Genomic DNA, 19,310 nt, shown 5'->3' on the forward strand with positions numbered 1-19,310 from the left:
TTGACAAAATACTGCGCGTCGAAAGTGCCCTTTTGACAAAAAAGCCCCCTGTCCTTTTTAAATCCTAGCTGGAGCACTGGTGAGTAATACATAATCTTGAGGTCAAAGGTCCTATGTAATTAATAACATTGACGATGTGCAAAAGCTTGACCTTATTCCCTTGTTTTTTTTTTTTATATAAATCATTTAAAGTCCTGATTACATTATTAAGATTCAATGACCCGCGTTATGCGAAAATGTGTCTTATGTCATATACGCCCAGCGTAGCTCCGTCATTGCTCTTCAGGAGCAACATTGTCCGCTATTACGTCACGCCATGTTTTCTGGTTTCATGATCGGACCTGACCAGACTGTGCGAATGTACAAGCTGGGCCGAAGCTACGCTGGTATCATATGACATATGTATAATTTTCAACTTTGTCTATTAATATTGTTTTACAATTGTATTAACAATTCTTTTACATTACCTTCCAGTAAGTAAAATGGATTTTTAGAAACACGTGTTTCTGTTTGTGTGAATATGAAGCTAGGGTTCACACCAGGAAACCCGATGCCTTGTGAGCAGTGTAATACCATTGGAGCAGTGCCCGTTATTTAAGCATGAACTAACATAGGGTAGGTAAATTGGAAAAATTAAAAATTTCAAAGTCCAATTTGAAACAACTGTGTATTAACATTGATATCAAAGGTATTGGGCTACATGTAGAAAAAATCCTGACAAATTTCTTGAAAAAATGAGCGAAAATATATTATTATATATATATATATATATATATATATATATATATATATAATATATATATAATATATATATATATATATATATATATATATATACGGGATTCACTCATGTGGTTCATCTTATATATATATACGGGATTCACTCATGTGGTTCCTCTTACATAAAAATGCTTTATGTCCCTCTGAGATATTTATTCTGAAGCACAACTCTATATTTGACTGTCTATTATGAAAGGTCAGATATCAACAGATCTCTTTCTCCCAGACCTGAAATCGTAACACAAATTGAAACGAAAGTAAATGAAGCGTGTATAAGCAAACGCTCTAACAGGGAATATGCTTCTTAGCCATTAGTGAGAGCGCTTCTTGTACAATCGACTGATCTATTCTAATCAACAATAATCTAACCATTATATAATGATGTTAAGATCCAGAAGGGGCTTTCTTTAATGCGATTCTACTTTACTCGAATTGAGTAAGTCTATGCGTTTGTCAGCCACGTACGTTTAATTAAATTTACACACAAGCAGATTTTATCCAAAACTAATAGACCGAGTGAGCGTATGAAGAATTGTTATATAACCTCCGGCGGGACTCGAACCCGCAATCCCCGGCTTAGGAGGGCCGGTGCCTTATCCATTGGCCACGTAGGCAGTAAGACAATGAACAGATTATATTAGTTCACAGTTAAATATGTGCGTCGGTTTTGGTGTTTTCAAGACGTAGCACAATCGTAGACTACCCTGGTACCCGACCTTCACATTTTTCTCTACATTTACTATATATTTATTGAAACTTATCTGTAGGCGTAGAAATCGGACGTTCGATCACTATGACGTCATGTTTGTTTGCGGCTTATACTGCAATGCCATATGTGTTTTTTAATTCATGAGGTGATTCAAAACAGAAACCAATTTAAACGTGTTGCAAGGTTGATTAATGAAAAAAAACTTCACTTAGAATCTTGTTTACCCAATTTTCGTTTCAGTTGTACGTACCGTCGTAACTATATCAAATGCTACTGGTAGACCAGCAGAACCGTGGATAACATGATGCAGATAGACAGGTTACTGCTTTTTGCAATAAAATTCGACTTACTACCTTTTGTAAAGCAATAACCGCATATTAAATACGCAATTCACTTGGAAGATAACCTCCGGCGAAACTCGAACCCGCAATCCACGGCTTATGAGGCCGGTGCCTTATCCATTAGGCCACGAAGGCGAGACTTTGTTTGAATAGTCTAAGACTTGAGACTGAAATGTATATGTCCTTTTGGTTTATTAATGCTGAAGCACAATCGTTGACTTCTCTAGTACACGACCTCTACATGTTACTGTCTATTATGAAAGGTCAAAAATAAACAGATCTTATTTCCCTATTCTTAAATTGAACCCCAATTGAAACGAAAGTTATAAAAGCGTGTCATGAAACGCTGTAGCCGGAAACCTGCTTCATAATCGGTAATGAAAGCGCTTCTTGCACAATCGACTGATATATTTTTATCAATAATGTCTCACCATTATATAATGATGTTAAGATTCAGTAGGGACTTTCTTAAATAATTCTACTCTCTTCCTAAATTCGTACACTTGTTAATTATACCCCCATTACCATTGGTAATGGGGCTATACAGGAGTCACTTTGTCGGTCTGTCTGTCCCGAAAATTTCATCCGATCTTCACCAAACTTGGTCAGAAGTTGTGTCTAGATGATGTCTCGGTTAAATTTGAATATGGGTCATGCCGGGTCAAAAACTAGGTCGTGGGATCACTCAGTGCGTTTTAAACAGAAAGTTTTCCTGACCATAACTATGCCATTTATCGTTAGATTGTGAGATTTTAAAATCATTTGGTACATTTGTTCACCATCATTGGATGGTTTGTCATGCGAAAGTATTACGTCGATATCTCAAGTGTCAAGGTCAAAGTCACACGTTGAGTTCAAAGGTCATAAATGGCCATAAATGAGCTTGTCCGGGCTATAACTATCATTGGGCACATTTGTTCACCATCATTGGTCGGTGTGTCAAGCGAAAGAATAACTTCGATATATGCAACGTCAAGGTCACACTTTGAGTTCAAAGGTCAAAAATGGCCATAAATGATAATGGCATAATAATTCTTAAAAATCGTCATAAATTAGCTTCTCTTGTTTTGTGAAGACAGCATGCAAAATATTCTGTGTCAATGCAGCATGTGGGGGTATGCGTCACGTTTGTGACAAAGCCATAGTCAATATCTGTATAATGTCTGATTGGTCGTGACAAAGTAAAAAAGCTTAAGAGTAACGCGTCGAAGCTGCAATAAAAAATGGCTAGACGCGTTAAATCATTAAGCAATTTATTGCTCTAAGATACGATCAATACTATTCAAAGGGTTATTACGAGTAGATTCCGAGAAACTCGTATAAAGATTAATTATGACATTCGCCCATTGTATGTCATTCTTTCTGTATGTCCGCCAGCACGCCTGATGCATGTCCATCTGTCTATTCAATTCTACGTTTGTCTGTACAAAGAAAGTCTATTGTGTATGTCAGCCTAGTACGTTTAATTTAATTAACACAAGCGCACATTTTACCAAAACCTAAGGAAACGTGTGAACGTATCATTATATTTGTAAAAATGTCTTAATGAAACCTCCGGCGGGACTCGAACCCGCAATCCCCGGCTTAGGAGGCCGGTGCCTTATCCATTAGGCCACGGAGGCGGTACGTCGTTAAAACCGATTGTATTAGTTCACACTCAAATATGTGCGTCTTTTTGGTGTTTTCATAACGAAGAACAATACAATCGTGGACTACTCTCATATCCGACCTTTAAATGTTACTATACATTTACTACACATTTAATTGAAACATGTCTCTAGGTGTGGAAATCGGACGCTCGATCACTATGGTGCCATGTTTGTGTATGGCCTATACTGCATTCCATATCGTCGCTGTCGTTCTCAAACTTCGTAGCTCCAAAATTTTCCAAAAACAAATGTCGTCTTTTCCGAATATATGAAGTATGGCGCGTATTTTGTGCTATATCTCGTAGCTCTATGCCAATCAGAGCCCCTTAAAAAGCCACGTGACGAAATGTTGTAGCTTGATTGTTGGCCTTTTTCCGGCGAAAAGTCGTAGTGACGTCATTTTACCTATAGGTACGTCATTTCGTTTGGACAAGTTTGACAAAAACGTTTTTATATTTGCAGCTACGAGGTTTTCTATCAGGACGAATTGTCGTACCTCATAAAAATGACAAAACTGTGGTGACAAAATATTGTAGCTAACATTTCTGAATACCAGTATGACTTATCAGTATGACTTACGTGTCTACTGCTTATACCATATTTTGCAGCTTCATTTGTTTGGTATTTTTTTTACAGAATTTCAATTTCTAAAACATCGTTATAAAAAAATCTTACGGTTTTGTCTCTCTCCTGAAAAGTTGGCATTTTGTAGCTACGAAGTTTGAGAACGACAGTGAAGATATGTGTTTATTCAGAAGTGCATGCGTTGATTCGACAAATAAAACAATTTACGTTTTTCAAGGGTATTTAATTCTATAAAAAAATCACTGAGAATCATTTTACTCAACTTCAGTTTCAGATTGTACTTACTGGCATAGCGATATGCAATTGCTATTGGTAGACCAGCCGACCGTGATAACATGATGCAGGTAGACGAGTTACTGCGATTTGTAATCAAAAGCCGACTAACGATCGTTTGTAAAGCAAGACCGTAAAAGGGCATGATTATGGTTGTGAAAAATCTAAACATAAAACAGTTCACGGGAACATGTTTCCATGTCTAGTTTAAAATTGCGATTTCTTACACAACATGTCACCAAATACCGTCGATCATGCATAGATTACCGGTAATTCAATTTTGTTACTTCAATACTAAGAGAGTGTGTACTACAATAAATATAATCATTTAGAAAATACAGATTCAAAGACACGAAATGCAAACATAAGCTGAGGATGGTATATAGGAACTATTTTGAATTTACCATGGTATTACGAGTGGATGTATAATACTAATACCTGATGAACATGTGATATTTTGAAGATACAATAAGGTTCTTCCATGGTCTGTCTCGACTCCAATTCCATGACCTGCCCATGCCACCTCACCAAGAGTTGAATGGAACTCGCAATTGAACCATTTGTTTTGTAGGCTCGGAACGTTGCTCTTCAATCCCTTGTCACATGCAAAGCAGACTGCATTCTTTAATGTATTACCATCTTTTAGCACAATGTTTTTTTTCACCAAATCGGCCTCAATGATACGAACACACTTGCCTGGTGTAATATTCATAATTAGCAAGTAATATAGTTAAGCGGACGAACTACCTATACCTATACCTATAACAGCTACCTATATGTGAACTGCCGTTGTAGCACTAGGAGCAGCAGCAACAGTCTAAGCAGAAGTAATAGCAGCATAATTAACAACAACAACAAGACAAATTCTAGGTAGATGAATGCAAAGACGAATGGACTTACGTTGTTCGAACCAACTTTTATATCCGGCTTCCGATCTCGCAAAGTTCTCAAATACTATTAGTACCGCACATAAACGAATAAGTAAACACATTTTTATCTTATTTTCATCTTAAAAGATAAGCACTTGCGAAACCCTCCCTGGGAACTATAATACGAACTTACACCATACATAAGGTTTTGAAACTTTATGAGGCTCGACTGCTTATTTTTGAAACACTCTTTTGACACTCTTTTGAATAGGTTTGACAAAAATAAACAAACCCAGACTGGGCACGTAGAGTTCGGATTTTATCAATACATTAATATTCCCATGTTTGGGCTATTTAGTTAGAGTACAAAACTTTACGAGTTCTCCGGCCTATAAAATCATGCAATACCACTTTTATGTTGGCGAACTACAAAGCCCATCACTAAAGGTAAGTACATTGACTCTTGAGCGTCGTTATTAGACAACCCATATTTGTTTAAAAAATTGAAAGCTTTCACAGTTTCAAACGAAATAACCTTTAAAATACAAAACTTAAACATTAGAGTTGAAAGGTAAGATAACATAGTATTTTATTAAAATTTATATTACGTGTAATGATATTTAAACTGTTAGTGGTATAATACCTTGGGACTGCTCTCTTACTATTAGTGCTATTCTTAATGTCTACAAGTCACTTTAATTCAGCCCTGTAATGGAATACCATATTTATATTTATTCCATTTTGCATTACTCTCGCACTGAATATTTTATTGGATACTTTTATCTGACGTTAAACGAAATTTCAATTACAAAATGAATAAACAAATTCAAGCTCTTGTTAAATTTAAATTCTTTTTTAAACAAATAAGGGCCTCCTTAAAGGATCTTACTTAAAAACAAGTATAGAGTGATGTTTGCCTCACCACTTTTGTACTGGGATATCTCGCATATAAAAGGGCGACGGTCGCATTCATAAAGGGCGACGGTCGCGTTCGTAAAGTGCGACGGTCGTGTTCAAAGAGCGAGATATCGCATATAAAAGGGCGACTGTCGCATTCAATTTTTTTGAAAACGCGACAATCGACAGGCGATATTATTATAGCGATATTTGAACAGTACAAATATCGCATGTCGCCGCGACTGTCCCGCAAAATATCGAGTATCGCTTCGTGCGTCGTGTGTCGCGGTCTGAAATTAGACCGCGATACAAGAGATTCGGATAAGATGGGCGATATTTGAATACTAAAATATCATGCCTCTCCGCGACTATCTTGCACAATATCGTACATCGCTTCGTGTTTCGTGCGTCACCCTTTGAACGCGAGACACGACACACGAAGCGATACACGATATTTTGCGCAACAGTCGCCGCAAGCACGATATTTTGGGCGACAGTCGCGGCGACGCACGATATTTTGGCGGCAGTCGCGGCGACGCACGATATTTGGCGCGACAGTCGCGGCGACGCACGATATTTTGGCGACAGTCGCAGCCATACACGATATTTTGCGTGTCGTGTGTCGCCCTTGATGAAAGAAGGGGGAGATTATAGATGGCACTATCCGGATTCCATAGTATTTATCTTACTTAATCACGGATGAATTTGTGAATGAGGAATTGTGTATAATTGGAGAAATGAACTACATATATAAAACATTGAAAATCATATTAAGTTTGGCTTGACTTCATCTATTACTTTGCTGTTGTTTATTTCATCCCACGTTATTATACGGATGAATTGACACTAGGAGAATGGGACCGACTTGCCAAAGTCGCCACGTAATAAACTGTAGTTAATACGATTCACGTCATGACGTTGTAATCGGACGATTATGCGACACATGGCGGCGATCACATTTTTACTTATTTTATTTTTAAAAAGAACATAAATTTGAGTTCTGATAGAGTTATGATGGTATGCTATATTTGCAAAGACCCTCATAAGGTATATTCTATAAATGTTTTACAGATTGTAGAGAAAATGTCATATCCGCTAAAAAAAAACGCCGGTGTTTGCAACTGTTTGGTTTGCACCATATATCCGATGATATTTTCAATCAAAATAAAGCAATTAAATAAGTATATATTTGCCAATATTTCGTTTTAGTACAAATTAATATAATATTGGTATATAAAATTGCAACCAGTATCGCACCGATCATTTGCACGTAACTGTTTATATAAACATGAATATTTAGCCGAGAACTTTCCCATCATTCTCAACCTTTGATGTATATGGCAAATCAAAGAATGTGTGCGTTGAGAAAGAATTAGGCAGAAAGTGATGAATGTGTATGCTCTTCTATTTGTATATGACTTTGTTTGGCATTTAAGACCAAGCATGTGTTTTATGCAGTGTCTGGTTGTTTTGTAATGTAGGCTATAGAATTTGTGTTTAAGTCAAATACAATGTTTGCAAGGATGACACCCGTGTGAAGATGATCTTCAAATTGTTGCATAATTTATTAGAGTAGTGTTGTGGTGGTCTTGGCTGAACAAGGTATGTTTGTAACACATATTTTGCAAATGTGCAGCACCATGTTTTTATTTAAAATACACAATGAGATCTATACTAGCAACGTGCAGTTATACACTTTCGAAATTATTAGTGAAACAATTACGCATGTATATCCCTAGCTTTCCAAGCATATTTCTTCTCGATGTCGTAATACAGGTAATACATAAATCGGTAGCATATTTGATCATGAAATTCTTATATGAATTGACATCGCTATTTGTTCAAAGTATTTGATCAGCCTCCGCAAAATCACGCTGAAAAGAGGGTCTAGCCTGGCACGAGGGACAAACACTCCTGTGCGGTCAAAGGCTTCGGTACCGATGCAGGAAAGGTTTCCACACGAAATCGTACAGTAAGTCCATGGATGAACGCAAGGACGGAACCTGAACACCTGTGGCATTGCATTTTACAGTTGTGTTTATAATTATTTAGTGATGATAATGCATAAGCAGTTATGGTAGCCAAAAATCGTAGTAGTATATTGCGTTTGCATTTACAAATAGGTAAGAAATATGTGGAAGTGCACAGTGAAGCGTGCATTTTACGTAGACACAAATACACATGTATAGATAAAGTACTTGTACAATCGTGCATACAACTTCGTTTCTGCTAAGTTCGCCTTGGTAACATATGCGAACTAGTAAGCGTAATAGTGCGCACAAAATTGCGTTGACTATGCAACAACTTGCATCAACATGTTTGCTATCCGCATGGAACTTATTTAACGTAGGCGACTTGAATAACAGATAAGAGTAGCAATAAGCATGATGTCGCGTTGACTAAACGCTAGCGACACCGCTTCTATGATTAACATACAGCGTCTTCATTATTCCGATACCGCATACTGATTAAAAATAATGAAACTCACGTTCAGGTGACCTGATCAAAGGCACCGATCAAAGTATTAATTTTATAATTTAGTTCATGAAAGTACTTAACTAGATTTTCATAAGTAGTAGATAAATTAGTTTATATGAAGTTTATTTTCTGAAATTATTAGTTTTAAAAGTATGAAAATGGTAGTTGAAAGGGACAACTATATTCTGCGTTCAGTCCGCTAATCTCTTGGTTTTGCGCGGCCTTTATACTAAGTATACTACGGATATATGCGTCTTTGTCATTTGCGATACCATTTCATACATCACCAACATTCAAAAATGAATCACTCAGGAAATGCCTCGACGAATAATGATTACGGAAATCGGATTGAAACAATGAACTCTGTAGTATTTTCCCTTTTTATACTGATTGTCGCGTCGTCGACATTCGGCAATATGCTAATTATAGTAGTTGTTGCGAAGACCAAAGCAACTACAACAAGTGTTTTGTTTGGAATACTTGCAGGCACAGATTTATTTGTGACAATCAATGGACCATGCTTTAGAATAGTTATATTGTGGAGCTCCGTTGTAAGTGAATTTCTGTTTGGTATTCCGTTAGTGATGATTCCGCTCGAGTTCATATGGCAAGCATCACTTAGCGTATCGATTTGTACTCAGGTTGTTATAACAATAGAGCGATTCTTAAGTATAACAATGCCTTTGAAGGTGAAGCAAGTTATATGGTTGTTATAGCAGAGTGCATAACAGCGTTAGCTGTTTTTGTTATTCAATATTTATATCGCACTCCAAGTCATCAATGGTCGGGGGATGGTGATGTATCGTCCGATAAACACTGCGTGGAAGACTATGTTTTTTTCTGACTGGATTTGTTTTCTAAGTATTCCATATTTCATCATAATGGCAGCTAGTATAGTTATTTGTGTAAAGCTTCGGACATCATTTGGTGGAAGACACGCAAAGTCCAGCAGGGTGCGTTCTGTGACAATGAATTCGTTGATCGCCAATTTAACATTCCTTATGACCAACATCCCTTTTAGATTAATGAATATTTTGCTTTATAAATATGGACATGGTTTTACGTTAGATTTGTTTGAGGAGATACTAATTAGGGAAACCTGTACGTCTATTTTATATCTTAATCACGCACTTAATTTTTACGTGTATATACTAAGTGGACGGAAATTCCGAAAAGACGTGAAGGAGCTGTTTTCAAGGATTAAATTACGTTATACAGTATCTTTTAGTCACTCTTCGTCATACGTAAATAAGCGTCCGGTCATTGGTATGTCCTTTTTTATGAATTATTGTTATCAAATGCCTCAAATATGTTTCAGTGTGCTGTGATATTAAAAAGAACTTCTCTTAAAGATATTCGGAACTTTTTTTTAAAACAAAGCGGTCAAGTGAAAAACTTTCAGGACATTTAAACAGTAAGCAATATTTCTGATCCAAACTGTCATTTTTATCAGAACAAGAAACATTTTAAATCAAAAAAGGTCATTCTGCAAACTTGCCCTGGTGACAAAAAAATAAAGCAATAAATCAGTACCTTAGTGGTTACAAACAGAGGGCACGTTTCGCTAATTGCTATTGTTTTGTTTTACTCGCTCAAATTTAACTTATGCGAATTATGGAGAGTGGGGGCTATGAACGAAGACGTACTTTTATACATTTATCTCACGATGCCAGCACTATCGTGTTAGGCAAGTTTTTATTTCAGAAAACTATTTATTTAAGTCATCTCATAAATTAAAATCAATTTATGTGTTATTTTAGAAAATAAAAAAATAAAAAAAATAAATAAGTTCAATTGCTTCAAATTTGCGCGGTAAGGTACGTTAACAAACATGCGTGTGAATGTTCAAGTCGATGGCGACCCGTTGACATGGTGGTGTGAAAATAAACAACGTTTCCCAATTATTGCGCATGTTGCCAATGAAGCTTTTCTCCGTGCCATCGACATCCGTGCAATTGGAACGAGTGTTCTCGAAAAAAGGTCGTCTTGTTAGGAAGGCGCGCAAGCGCATCAGCCACAAGCTAGCTGACAAGGTAATTTTCATGATCAAATGAAAGCTATTGTGTTATGCATGTTCTGGATATACATGAATGTTTGCTGAGTTGTTTGAAATATGAGATAGTATTGCACTCGTTTAGGAATTATTTAAAAAACATATTTAAAGAGTATTATAGTTTAAAAAAATTAAACAGAATGAACAAAGATACACAACATGATTGTGGGCGATACGACGCAAACTTTATATAAGCGGCCATAAAGTCAATTTAGCTTATTTGTCGATAAATGTACGGGAAACAAACGAATGAAGACCTTGAGAATAATCTAACTTAAAAAAGTATAATGTCCTTAAAATGTGTATACATGCTTGTGCTATAAATTAAACTCGGACAATTGTAAGTACCATGGAACTCTTAATTTCCACCAGTTTTTTATGTCTCAGTTAAACACACTTCAAAAGTACTTTATTTAAAAACTGAAATTCAAATTCCTTAACCATAGTACAGCACCGATCACATGACAAGGTTTCTGTCATTTTAAGATATATTGATATATTTTGCCTAAAGCTAAAGGTATAAGAATAAATCATTGAATACGTCTAAAATCGATGACAAAGTTTCACGTTGCGTGCAGCACAACCGTACAGTACAAATCGTTTTTTTTAACAAGAACACAGGCAAAGAACAAGAAACAGATTAATTCTGATGTATTTCAAATTGCCATAAGCAGCATAAACGTTAACATCAATTGGAAACCCCCAAAAGTCACGTGATCCTGCACCTTGAACAATCATCATTATATTTTGTTCATACCAGCGATATTACACTCCTGACAATTTAAAAGCAAATTTTGTTTCTTTGCTGAAAACTCACAAATCGGTGTGGACAAATGTATTAGACGTTTGTAACACTGTTCATCAATACTTTGGACGTCTTTTAATAAAATAGAGTTTTAATTCTTACGCTTTATTATCACAGTGACAGCAGTTTAGGTTCTATTTCTTATACCGGTGAAGGCAAAACAGATAAAATTAGTTCCTTTCAAGTGAAATAAGTCTAAAATAGTTCGCACAGTATATTTGTAAACAAATTTGTGTCAATATACTTATTAAAATTTGGAAAATATGTCAATACGTTACTATAAATTACATACATTTCAAACAAATAATTTTTAAACATTTTATTTAACGAAAACTAGTATGGAGACTTCATGTTTTCATTAGATAAAGTAATAATAAAGTTAATATGGATGACTAGGCATATAATATATATATATATATATATATATATATATATATATATATATATATATATATATATATATATATATATATATATATATATATATGTGTGTGTTTATATATCGAGTTAACGCTACAGGTAGTTAGATTACTTAGAGAAAGTAACCGTTTGCTCCTATTTCCAATTAATTTTTACACACAAATAATAACGTACTCTCAACATGGTGTTCATTTATTAATAAGTTGATGTTTTGATATTCTGCTTCGATGCTGGGTGATAAAATTACATATTTCCTTTCATACAGACGTTGATGTAATGAAAAGGATATTACTAAGGAGAAACTGTACATTATTTTGAATTTAATTTCCGTCACCGGTGTGTTAACTGGTAAATGCTTCTTTTCATGTATCCCGGTGTTATACTGCTAATTTCCGACAACGAGATTACTGTTTAAGATGGATATTTCAATAATAAAAAAATATCATAGGCAGATGCGGGATGCCATATATATTGCTTCCCGAGGTAATTGATATATACCTTTGAAACGAAAGTAAGGTACTATACAAAGTATTATCATGTGAAGAACCAATTTCTTTGAAATGTGGTTTTGTGTATGAACGTTATTAAGTCCTTTCACGCCTATTTTTGATGCTATTTATTTAATGATAGGTATGTGTAGCGATAATATAAACTAGAAACAATGCATATATTTATAAAATTGCACATTTTGGTTGTTAACAAATACGTTTAATGAGAAATTAAGAGCACATAAATTGCAATGCTTAGTTTTGATGTACGAATCCTTTGAAGATATGGGCCCGAAGATATGATTTTAAAAGCGCAACGCGTACCAATTTTGCATGTGAAACTTTTTAAGACGCAAAGCATGTACAAAAAACTAAGTTAATACTCACAGCAATTAATAATAGAAACGAGTATATATTGTTTTGGTTTTCTTATGTGTTAGGATAATATATAAAAAAAACGCAACGTAGTTGTAGTTCCGAGGTTTGTAAAGACAACTCAGTTACGGAAAGGCACAAGTTTACTCATTTTTCTAATATTTTGATTTGTTAAGACAGGAAAACCGACACTGATCATGTATATTTAATTCTTAGTTTGCATAGCAAAATTAAATCATATATATGCAAATAGTAAACTTGCTCTAGAATATTTATAAAGTTTGAAAGACAAAAAACGCTTAAACAAACAAAAACGTGCACATGTCTATGGTGCGCTGTGTATGTTTATACAGCGATGTTATATGAGTTAACTTAGATTAACAAATCACCCGTATATAATGTATATACGTAGGAAACTAATAGGTTAGATACGTATCGCTCATTAATATTTTATTAGGTTGAAAACACAGAATTATGAGTATTGCGGTGCACTACGAATATGCTCTGCTGAGATTTTTGCAGAAAGTAATAAGACGCAGAAATCTAAAAAAATATATAAGGACTGCAGATTTGACTAAAACCCTTTATGGGCAAAAAGTTTATATTGCATTTTTTAATTTAATACAGATGTATGATAAGCTATGGTTGTCCAACCAACGAACCGTTTTCAATGTTTAGCTCCTCTACTCATGTTTAAACACACGGGAACTCATTTGAGTTGAAGATATAAAAAAATACAATAACAGAGAAAATGATGCCTAATAATGCCAGATGGTGTTGCCTGATGATGATGCCAGATATAGTTGCCTGATGATGATGATGCCTGATGATGATGATGATACCTGATGTGATGATGATGATGATGATGGTGGTGGTGGTGATGATGATGATGATGATGATGATGATGATGATGATGATGATGATGATGATGATGATGATGATGATGATGATGATGAGGATGATGATGATGATGATGATGATGATATCATTTACTGTTCATGCGATTGAGGTTATCAAGTGCCGGTTCTCAAAAAAAAATCTTGAGTTGCAAAAAAATCGCTAAAATGTACTTAAGGCTATTGATAAAGTCGATACACCACTTAATGTTCAGATGTGCTTTCAGAGCCACTCTTAATTAAGCCGTAAGTGTACGTTGCAATTTGAACTGTAGTTTCCCTTTTTTACTTAAATATGTCATTGACTATAAAACAAATCGTCCAACAAACAGCGCAACAATCCATGTCAAGGATATGAACAAGTAGTTAACATTTTTAAAGCCAAGCCTGCAGGTTCAGACTTTTGAAACATTCTGTAATAATCATGACCCTTTCTTATCAAGATCTTACGACAGTTTAAGCTGGCAACATCATTAATTTATTATCACTTCTCTCCTAAAGTTCATGAAACGAGATCGATTGTAAGCTCATTGATTAGTTGAAGTAACAATTCAATTAGGGTTCCATATTATATTAATAAAAATATTGTAATTTTACAATGTAGTGTGCACAACAGTCTGTCAAGACAAATTAAGTGGTATATGTAAATTGTTTGACAAAAAACGTTAAATTGAGTAATTATTTTTTCATAATGATTTTATTTTTTAGCTGATTGATGAAATATGGTGGCTGCTAAACATTGTTTACCTTCTGACAATCGATACCTTCTTCTTCTTCCTTATTGTACTGACACCATCTGGCGTAACCCCGTACAGGCGCATGGCGGTGTGAGACTTAAAATTTGCTCCAAAACAAGAGATTATTAAAAAAAATACTATTTTACAGAGCAGGTAAAAACGCCCACATTATCAGTTATTTGAGGGAGATTGACTGGACTTCCTCCTTAAAGCTGTCCACTGATGAGCAGCTTACAATGGTTTGGGTGAGTCTATTCCAAAGCCGGATGGTATCTGGGAAGAACGAATTCTGGTATATCTGGGTCCTAGCAAACGGGACCAGGTAGCAAGTCCCATGGCCTCGTACAGAACTTATGGGCATGCGGTATGTGATTGGGACATCCACCAGGTTTACAGAGTCAATGATGTGCCCAATTTCTTCTTTTTTGTTCTTCACGCTCTGAAAGTTAACATTCAATATCTTCATGCTGCGGAATGATGGGGTTACTGGTTTCTTTTTGAGGGACGCAACAGGCGACGAGCAAGATATAGGTGGGCCTGTGCTGAGGATGGATGAAACACCTGAAGACGATAAATCGCTAAAAGAGTTTTCTGATGGAGTTATATAACAATCAAATATACCGGAAGCGAAGTTAGACAGTCCACAGTTGTCACAGTGCCATGATAGATTGCTATAATTGCCGAGTACCTCATATGTGGGTGGACATTCGCATACACTGGGTGTGGTGCCACTGTTGAAAGTCATCACAAGCCACTCCGCGTTGCTTCCAAGTTACCGCTTTCTCACAGATCTCACATGGAAATTTGGGTTTGCGTGGGCCCGGATTTAGCTCAACACCCGAAGAGGTTGCAAGAAGCAACATCGAAATGTATAGTAAGGTATGTAGCTTACCACGTTTGGTGGAGAGTAATGATAGTGTACCAAGACGTCTGGACACTGTCATATAGTTGACAGACTCTGACAGGTAGTTCACATGTCTGAAGAAGCCAGAAAAGCCGGAATAGCTGTTGTTCTTGCATAATGGTGTTGATTGGGTTTGACAGAAACTAAGGATTGCCAATAGAGCGGCGACAAAACAGAAATGCTGAGTCCAATTCATGTTACGAGTCGTCTATACGCTCTCGGAAGTGGGTGGGGTAATCACGGGGCAATCATGAAAACGTTCAAAGAGCGACCAAGCGATTGTTCTTCGAGCATGTAACGGTTTTGATTGATAGGGGAGGGCGAACTTACCAAAAATATACCAAAAAAGTTACTCTGCTAATCAAAAAAAGAACTTAATACATTAATTTTCTTATTTGGTTTTCGGAAAACGTCTCACACCGCGCATGCGAAATTCAAACATATATGTCGGGCAGTGGCCTATTCTGCCTAATGTGTAATCCGGGACTGCCTCATACCAACGAGGAATGCATTAGGTATATGCTAGCTGGTACACATGTTAGTCAATATAAATTGCCACCATAGAGTCATTTTGTTGATTTTTGCTCTGGCAGACTCTTGGATTTATTCTGAACGCGAATTATTTCAGCTAGTGCACACGTATACTCCTGTTTGCCTGTGCAACATAGAATATATGTGGCCTGTGATTGACAATAATTGAAACTCGTCTATTTCTAGACGGGGTAAATATGGACTGCACTAGCCATTTGCTTGATTGTACAAAATCAATGTGGTCTGCATATGTCTGATTAACTTGTACTAATAGTGTGGTAGTTAACCGTGCGCTTTATTCTTTTTTATTTTCTTTCGCTTTATTAACAAAGGGAAGCTACTATTAACAAAATTCTTGAAAATCAATGTTTTTGTTGAACAAAAATAAATGTTAAAGTAACTACGACTGGACGTAAGGTATATTGCTACATGAAAATAAGTGCTACCTAAGATACGGTCAAAAACTTATTTGATAATCATGTACTATAATACAAAAATGGACGTTAATACTGTGTACGAACAACACGAATTCAGCAAAATAAATAAATTAATTAAATAATGTTTGATGAAAAAAAAGTGCTTTACATCAGTATTATTCTACAGAATTTATAACAATTAACATAATTGATAATCTTTTAAAATATAAATAATCCTGGTTTTGTACTAGTTATGATCATGGAACAATACCGTAAAAATGCAGTCATAAGTCTACCCGCTCATAAGTCGGGGGGTAAAAAATGATACGAAAATCGGAGATTTTGAATATGTCCAAGTCATAAGTCGAGTCAGTGCAAGAATTTCATAAACAGACGCAATTTTAAATGTACGGGAAGTTTTTATTCTATACATAGACCATGACGTCAATATAGCACTGTGCGACGTAGACATAGCGGACACGTGTATTATGTACTTTGTTTAATATAATCAATACGATATATATTTAGGAAATCGAAAATAATATATGAACCACATAAAAACAAAGACAACATACATGTAGGAAACCAGAACTTATATACATGTACATCGTAATTTACACATCAACGACATACGAAACACCAAACTCGCGATCAGCAGCACTATTATTAATTGATTGCTCTGCAAATTCTATCACGCGTATTTTAAGCGTATTGTCATACGCATGGCGTTGACGTTATCGAGGCATTTTTACAAATCAAAGTCAAATTAATAAATTATTATTATAAAGTTTGCACTAAATTGTCCACGCTAGTAATAATCCACAAACTTATAATCTGATGACACACTGTGATCACTGTAATCAAATCTTTGTACTTTTAATCTGACTATCAAAACAATTGATTAGTTCCTCGATAAACACGTTTTTATGACAATGATTGACATAACCAATAGACCGCTAACTCCACCTTTGTTCTACATAGCAGTTTCAAAGGCGGAGCTATGCACGTGCTCAAACATAATTGGACGATTACCAGTGAATAACAAACTCGCGATTGGTTAAACATGTCGCTTCACAAATTAAAGAAATTTTATTTTATCGGCGAGAAAGGTGATGCTTTATGGTTTCTTGACAGGAAGCGGCTTTCCTTTGATGACGTCAAACTGTAAATTCACACACGTTGCCAGTTCTCGCTCTACTTTAAAAATGACTCGATCTTTTGTTTACACGTTCAGTTGTAAAAAAAACAAATGCTTACATGAAAACTTTGGATTAAATTATGAAAATAAAAACAAGGGAAATGTTCCGGCAAACTGTGGTTATATTAATTGGTAAGTGTCAGTTAAAAGAGGAAATTTTGTGTGTCGTATTTCAACAAGTTTTCTATACAACAACAACAACAACTTTAACCATTTCCGCGAGGATCGATCTTAGTTGAATGTCATCATTATTTTTCATGGATGACCTCATAAGTTGAAACTGTAAATTTAACCAATTTTTTTAGGAAAAAAATCTCGACTTATGACTGCATTTTTACGGTAAGTAACACACGATTGAATCTCATTTTATCTATGTTTTATTAATAAACGTCTTCCCCTGGTACTCTAAAGTATTCTTAAATATACCGATAGTACAGTAAATATACTTAATTATACCTTGCAATTCTTGGGCAAAATTGATCGTTATCCGCTTTTTTCAGATTAATTATGGTCTGATGTATCGTACAATTCCCTTATTTCAATTATCGTAGGATTCATAGGCGCTCGATGTCAATAACAATGTTTTTTTAATGTATTGATTTTTTTTTTTTCAGTTAACCGTTGTTTATTATAATGCATGCACATACTAAATTAATAAAAATCCTGCGACAAAACGTCTTCTTAAAAAAAGATAGTTTGACTTTGTATGTATAGATATTGACAAGGTAAATCACTCGCCATTTTCTAAAGCAACGGAAGTTCATCATTATGCATAATTAGATTGCTGTCACCCCGCTCGCTTATTGAAATGCGCGCACAGGCCAGGAACCTCGTTCTTTTTACACAATAACAGCCACTTAACACTATGGGCGCTAGATTTGACTTTTGACATGCTGATTTTTTTCTGGAAATAACCATGGCAGACGAAATCAAGTTAAACAATTGGTAAGGAATGATTCATGTGTATGCAATTTACAATATCTTTTGTTGATTGCCCCATTAATTGAGTGAAACAATAGTTACAAGGATTTATCACATCGTCTGTGGATGTTTCTGTTGAAACTTAAAGTAGGGCGAGGTTCCCGGTCTGCGCTCGCATTTCAATAAGCTAGCGGGGTGACAGCAGTTTAATTATGCATAATGACTAACTTCCGTTGCTTTAGAAAATGGCGAGTGATTTACCTTGTCAATATCTATGTACTTAGTCAAACTATCTTTATTTTTATTATACGTCCGTCCGTCCGTCTGTTAATGTCGTACGCTACGTCAAATATCCTTTGACAGATTTTCTTCAAATTTTAACACAATCTTAATATTGATAAACCCTGATCCCCTTTCGTTTTTGACGGAATTCTGAATTGTCGTTCCAGAGTAATGGGACTTTGTTCGTCAAAATTTCGTGATTTCATTGAATGTCCTACTGTAGCTCAAATATCCTTCGATGGATTTTTTTCAAATTTCAACACAATCTTAATATTGATAAACCCTGATCCCCTTTCGTTTTTGACGGAATTCTGAATTGTCGTTCCAGAGTTATGGGACTTTGTTCGTCAAAATTTCGTGATTTCATTGAATGTCCTACTGTAGCTCAAATATCCTTCGATGGATTTTTTTCAAATTTCAACACAATCTTAATATTGATAAACCCTGATCCCCTTTCGTTTTTGACGGAATTCTGAATTGTTGTTCCAGAGTTATGGGACTACAAACAAGTGGTAACTGATCCTACTAATGACTACGGATCCACTATTGATTTGATATTCACAAATATTGACAACTTCCAATGTGGCACACTAGAGACATACTTCTCAGATCATAAAGCTATCTGGATTTCTCTCAGTCAATAAATCTTGAGTATACCATCTCATTTATGACAAACATTATTGACAAACATTTTTGCAGATAT

At 35.4% G+C, this 19,310-nt stretch overlaps 1 protein-coding gene and 1 non-coding gene across 4 annotated transcripts in view; one reads left to right on the forward strand and one right to left on the reverse strand.

Moving 5' to 3' along the window:
* Window positions 1-3,379: 3,379 nt before the first annotated feature.
* Window positions 3,380-3,452, reverse strand: Trnar-ccu (transfer RNA arginine (anticodon CCU)). The gene has a single exon. It is a non-coding gene; the product is annotated as a tRNA-Arg (tRNA).
* A 12,664-nt stretch (window positions 3,453-16,116) lies between these two features.
* LOC127834445 (uncharacterized) overlaps window positions 16,117-19,310 on the forward strand; it is an 83,926-nt gene continuing 80,732 nt past the window's right edge. For 2 of the 3 annotated variants that reach the window (XM_052360289.1, XM_052360291.1), the window contains exon 1: window positions 16,123-16,207. The gene's annotated coding sequence lies outside the window, so the exon portion shown is untranslated. Of the gene's footprint in view, window positions 16,208-19,310 lie in introns of all 3 variants that reach the window. The other variant, XM_052360290.1, reaches the window with a different exon arrangement.

The sequence above is a fragment of the Dreissena polymorpha genome, chromosome 6 (genome assembly GCF_020536995.1).
Source record: "Dreissena polymorpha isolate Duluth1 chromosome 6, UMN_Dpol_1.0, whole genome shotgun sequence".
NCBI lineage: Eukaryota > Metazoa > Mollusca > Bivalvia > Myida > Dreissenidae > Dreissena > Dreissena polymorpha.